The following is a 6,689-nucleotide window of genomic DNA, read 5'->3' on the forward strand; positions in this document are numbered from 1 at the left end:
TATAAGTAGGGGGAAGCAATATATTCGATACATCATCCAGAAACACACCCTCTCGAAACCTGGCGAGCAAGCTACACCGCGATGCAGAGCGCCTCTCTTGCAGAGTCTGCCACTTGAGTTTGTTAAACATCTCCGTAATGCTATCACGGTTACCAAATAACCCTGTGACGAAACGTGCCGCTCTTCTTTGGATCTTCTCTATCTCCTCCGTCAACCCGATCTGGTACGGATCCCACACTGATGAGCCATACTCAAGTATAGGTCGAACGAGTGTTTTATAAGCCACCTCCTTTGTTGATGGACTACATTTTCTAAGGACTCTCCCAACGAATCTCAACCTGGTACCCGCCTTACCAACAATTAATTTTATATGATCGTTCCACTTCAAATCGTTCCGCACGCATACTCCCAGATATTTTACAGAAGTAACTGCTACCAGTGTTTGTTCCGCCTATCATATAATCATACAATAAAGGATCCTTCTTTCTATGTATTCGCAATACATTACATTTGTCTATGTTAAGGGACAGTTGCCACTCCCTGCACCAAGTGCCTATCCGCTGCAGATCTTCCTGCATTTCGCTCCAATTTTCTAATGCTGCAACTTCTCTGTATACTACAGCATCATCCGCAAAAAGCCGCATGGAACTTCTGACACTATATACTAGGTCATTTATATATATTGTGAAAAGCAATGGTCCCATAACACTCCCCTGTGGCATGCCAGAGGTTACTTTAACATCTGTAGACGTCTCTCCATTGATAACAACATGCTGTGTTCTGTTTGCTAAAAGCTTTTCAATCCAGCCACACAGCTGGTCTGATATTCCGTAGGCTCTTACTTTGGCTGCGTTTAAACTTGGAGTGAAGCTCTCTTTGCTTTTGCAGTAGTTTCCTAACTTTGTTGTTGTACCACGGTGGGTTTTTCCCATACCTCACAGTTTTACTCGGCACGTACCTGTCTAAAACGCATTTTACAATTGCCTTGAACTTTTTCCATAAACACTCAACATTGTCAGTGTCGGACCAGAAATTTTTGTTTTGATCTGTTAGGTAGTCTGAAATCTGCCTTCTATTACTCTTGCTAAACAAATAAACCTTCCTCCCTTTTTTATATTACTATTAACTTCCATATTCAGGGATGCTGCAATGGCCTTATGATCACTGATTCCCTGTTCTGCACATACAGAGTCGAAAAGTTTGGGTCCGTTTGTTATCAGTAGGTCCAAGATGTTATTTCCACGAGTTGGTTCTCTGTTTAATTGCTCGAGGTAATTTTCAGATAGTGCACTCAGTAAATTAAGAATTAAACTATGTAACCTAGGTTTCACCCAAAATAAATTGGCCTTCTTCAGAATCTATTGACACTAAACTATTGCATGCCAAAGTTTGGCCATGTCAAGTATAAAACTATAGCACCGTAGTACCTAGTCATAAATCTAGATTACTTAGCTGAAGAGAAACAGTAGGCTCCACTATGCAAACAAGGTTGGTAGGCCGTGAGAGCTGTGTCGGAACTAATTGCAGTGAGCAGCTACATACCATGCACCGCTGATGGTCAAGCACATGCGCATGTGGAAATATAGATGCATAACAGCAGCTGTCCTTACATTAGGAATTGGATTAATATAACCAACAAAACTGTTAATGGTGTAACATGTAACTGAACTTACTTCTGAGGAGAATGAGAACTCTATGAACGGATTTGGAGCCCATACGAAAGATTAGCTATTACGTTGCAAAATTATTCCTCAATTTTGAATACATTACTATTTGACTAAAGAAAGTGGAGTGAGGCATCAGTGAATGCAAAGGAAATGCAACATCAGGGCTGGTGAAGCAAAGGTTGAAAACCTTCATAAAAGTTCTTACTTCTCAATTGTAGCTGGTCATTAAGTAGGTTTTCATTATCAAGCAACAGGTGTTTAAAGATTTGCAACTCAGCCTAGTGCCTTTAACCCCGCAATTTAATAGATCTTATAAAATAGGGTGACTCTTAAAGAACCAGCCTCAAAAAGAACTTCGTCCACTTATTAAAGAATACTAATGACAAATTATCTCATTCTGGGGTGTACAAAATCACCTGTAGTGACCGCCCGAGTTATTACATTGGCCAGACAGGGAGAGCCCTCTCAGCTAGATATATATACCCATGAAAAGTGGTGATGGCACATGTGGCTCGACTTTTGCCGAGCATCTTGTTCAATTGGCCTATGCTCCCAGTCCACCAAATAACACAGAGCTATGGAAATTGCAAGTTAAAGGCACTAGGCTTGACATCCTTGAGGAGTTGCAAGTCTTTAAACACCTGTTACTTGATAATGAAAACCTACTTAATGACCAGCTACAAATGAGAAATAAGAACTTTTACGTAGGTTTTCAACCTTTGCTTCACCAGCACTGTTTACATTTCCTTTGCAGTCACTGATGCTTCACTCCGCTTTCTTTAGTCAAATAGTAATGTATTCAAAATTGAGGAATAATTTTGCTAAGTAATAGCTAATCTTTATACGGGCTCCAAATCCGTTCATAGAGTTCTCATTCTCCTCAGAAGTAAGTTCAATTACATGTTACACCATTAACAGTTTTGATGGTTATATTAATCCAATTCCTAACGTAAAGGTAGCTGCTGTTATGCATCTATATTTCCACATGCGCATGTGCTTGACCATCAGCGGTGCACGGTATGTAGCTGCTCACTGCGGTAAGTTCTGGTGCAACTCTCAAGGCCTACCAAACTTGTCTGCACAGTGGGGCCTGCTGTTTCTCTTCAGCTAAGTAATGTAGATTTATGATTGGGTACTACGGTGCTACAGTTTTATAGTTGACATGGCCAAACATTGGCATGCAATAGTTTAGTGTCAATAGCTTCTGAAGAAGGCCAAATTATTTTAATTGAAACCTAGATAAAGATTTGTTTCTATTTCACAACTGAGGCTGACATGTTATATGAGGGCTATTCACAAAGTACATTACGTTTTGGATTTAAAAATAAATAAAGTATTGGAATTTTTTTTTATTATATACAAATGAAAGCCACACTTAAATACTACTTTTCTACATAGTTGCCATTTAAATTAAGGCACTTATCGTAGCGATGGATGAGCTTGGAAATTCCTTCGTCGTAAAATTCGGCCGCCTGTGCCTTCAACCACGTGGTTACCTCTTTTGGGACAGAAAAGGTGTGATTTTTGTGAATTTCCTGGAAAGAGGCACTACAATAAACTCTCAAAGGTATTGCAAAACTCTGCACAACCTCAGAAGAGCAATACAAAACAAGCACAGGGGAAAGTTGGGCTCAAAGATCTTGCTGATTCACGACAACGCCCAGGCCCACACGGCAAATGCCACTCGTGAAGTTCTCGAATCTCTTAAGTGGGAGTTGTTTCCTCATCCGCCGTACAGTCCCGAACTGGCACCGAGCGACTTCCACTTATTCCCAGCAATGAAGAAGTGGTTGGCTATGCAGCGTTTTGATGATGACACACAGCTTCAAGAAGAGGTAACCATGTGGTTGAAGGTGCAGGCGGCTGAATTTTACGATGAAGGAATTTCCAACCTCGTCCATCGCTATGATAAGTGCCTTAATTTAAATGGCAACTATGTAGAAAAGTAGTATTTAAGTATGGCTTTCATCTGTACATAATAAAAAAAATTTCCAATACTTTATTTATTTTTAATTCCAAAACGTAATGTACTTTGTGGATAGCCTTCATATGTTTAATGTAAAATTTGCCTTGAAACTCATAATGTACAGACAGACTGAAAGCTGCTTTGTGAACTGCTCTTCTTTTACAACCAGTCTTAGTCCTTCACACCATTTCCAGATGTAAAAACGTTACCATGCCATACATACGTTCACTTTATATTTTCTAAAAACATTTATCACACCATTTTTGGATATCATCATGTGAACATATGTCCACAGTGGTAATGATTTTTGACTTGAAGGTGATCTGGAAGATGAAACTAGTTCGTCAAATAAAACTAATTTACTTTCCAGTTGTCACCCTATCTACATACAATTTGATACAGGTGCGGAGTCCTAAAGAGCAAAAATAATTTAATTTTTCCCATACCCTGCAATGCACTTCATGACAGAATTTACAGAATGTGGTGAATCAATGAATGAACGCGTTTATAGTTGCTGAAAGAGTAATATAATATTTTCTCTTGGTTACAGGTGGAAATAAAGTATCAGTCACAATGCGCATGACTATGAATTCTCCACCAGCTCAGGGTGTATGTTCATTGTCACCAGAAAATGGTGTAAGTGGGACAACAGACTTTCATTTAAGTTGCAGTGGTTTTAATGATGAGGATGAGAGACTTACAATGTATTATGATATATATCAAGAAATGAAAGTTCAGGAAACTAGACAAGGTAAATGCTTAGTAAAACTCTTGATGTTTAATATCTTACGAAGCATATTAAAGTTAATGTAAGTTTCATAATTAAGTTTTCTATAACTTAACACATTACATTTTATTCATATTTCATTAAGAATACTGGGATTAAGTGCCTTGACTGTCCACACATCTTTTAGTGCCTCCTTATCCTTCTGCTGAAACAAAAAACTTTGCTGTTTTTGTATGTGGGTCCAGGTGCTTTGTGATAAATGCAGTTGTAGTGCTTGATGTAACTGCTGCAGAACTAGAGTAGGTAATACTTTACAGCAGAATTATGGTCAACATTCCTTACTGCCACACTTAGAAAAGTATGAGAATTAGGGTGGTCAATGTTACTTTGTCCTTTAAGATAAGATTAATCTTATTTTCTATACCATTGATTTGAGCTGAGACAGTCTTCCGAAAGTTCTTATTTAGTGTTCCAGCTCTTCACTTGTAAAGTTTGAGAGGAAAATTCTAGAGAAAATGAACAAGGATAAAAACATTAGAAAAATTATTTAAAAAGTTATACAAGACAATTTTCAGATGGTCATTCATTACACTGTAGTTAATGAATTACTTGTCCCAGAGATCAGATACACAATAAACTTTATAATGTCAAATGTATCAAAAGAACAAACATAGAACATGTATGTACAACTAAAAAAAATGTAAAAAATATTTATGTCACTAAATGCTGACCATTAACATCACATTATTTATTTATTCATTTATTGTAGTAAAAAATTACTTCTACCCAAGAATTCATCTATGGTACAGAAGGAGCCATTAAGAGGAAACTTCTTTAATCCACATTTGAAAGGTTTCTGCTATCTGTGAGACATTTTATTTTCATGTGTGCATCACCATGGAGTTTTATAGCTGCAATTTCACCCCTGTTTGTGACATAGTGAGATTCAGTGGAGGTTAATGCAGATCACATGTTTATATGTGTGTGGAATGGTTACAGATATACAGGCATCCTTCAGAGAATGTCATTTTTTCAGAGGACATGTATCTTGGTGATGTAGTTTGTGTAAATGCATCCATTGTTGTGTTGTCAGTTGAGGACAAGTAGAGATGCTGGCAGTTGCAGGCAGCATACTACACATGATACCAGCATTGTTGTACCATGGGTAGGCAAGATCAGCTGGTGCAGCATTTTCAGGTGCTGTGGTGCAATCTGCAATCTGTCTGATAGGGCAAGTTTTTATCTAACTGTTCTGCTTCATGCGCAGCTATTATGAGCTGTAGCTGACACATAAGTTTGATGGACCATAATGACCAGAGAGTCAGTTCTGGCATTACTGTGAGCTCCAATAGTGACTATAAACAGTGCCAAAATTGCAAAGGAGATCCCTTTATGAGCTGCTCATTCTAGAGAACCTGTCACATTTGCTGCCCAGGGGAGAGAGCAATCCATTGTGGCAATGCTGTTTTTGCTGCATTGTCCTTATTGCATCACTGACTAACTGTGCATGCTCCATGAGATGGCAGATCAGTATTACAAACATTGAGTTAAACGTTTACATCACCTAATGAAACGAATACGCAGTCAGATAAGGGAAACCATAATGTCACTTGATCAGTCCAGAAAGGTGGGACGTTAAGATATGGCGCAGCTCTACACTACCATGTGAAGCCTGATAATGAATGTATCACCTGAGCTGAATGGTAAAGCATCACCAGTGCTGAAGCCATCATTCACAGCATGGGTGGAGCTTGGAACATGGCATCAGTGGTGCAGAATGGCTGTGCATGTAAAGTGATTGCATCTAATGTAGGCATTCATGGCACTGTAGTCATGGAAGACACTGTTGACACCATATCCATTGCATGAAAACTGAACACGAATTGTCCTCAAACTTGGTCGGCTTGGGGTCGGTGGCTAAGGTCACCAATAAAAGGCTCCATGGTTGCCATTGTCAAGTAAAGTCTCTGTGTTGTGTGTGGAGACATTCTTGCAATATTCTTGTTCTGTATTCCAAATTGTTGATGAAAGCCATGAGAACATTGAACCATAGTTGGTGCCAATGTGTGCAGAGCAATAGAGCTGTGAGAAACAGTGAATGAAGTGAATTTCATGACTGTTGTTAATGTGCATTAAGGCAGTGCAAGACAGCATTTTAGGAGTAACTCAGTGTCCGCTGCAGTTGGGTTTGCCAATGTAGGTGTCCTCCTCTATGTAGATGAAAGGAAGACACCTATAACAACTATATGTCAATGTACAGATTAAACATTTATTTCTGATTGCACAGAGCAAAAAGCTTCCTCTCTCTCTCATTGTTCAGTATGAATTG

Source organism: Schistocerca serialis, chromosome 1 (assembly GCF_023864345.2).
Source record: "Schistocerca serialis cubense isolate TAMUIC-IGC-003099 chromosome 1, iqSchSeri2.2, whole genome shotgun sequence".
Taxonomy (NCBI): Eukaryota; Metazoa; Arthropoda; class Insecta; order Orthoptera; family Acrididae; genus Schistocerca; species Schistocerca serialis.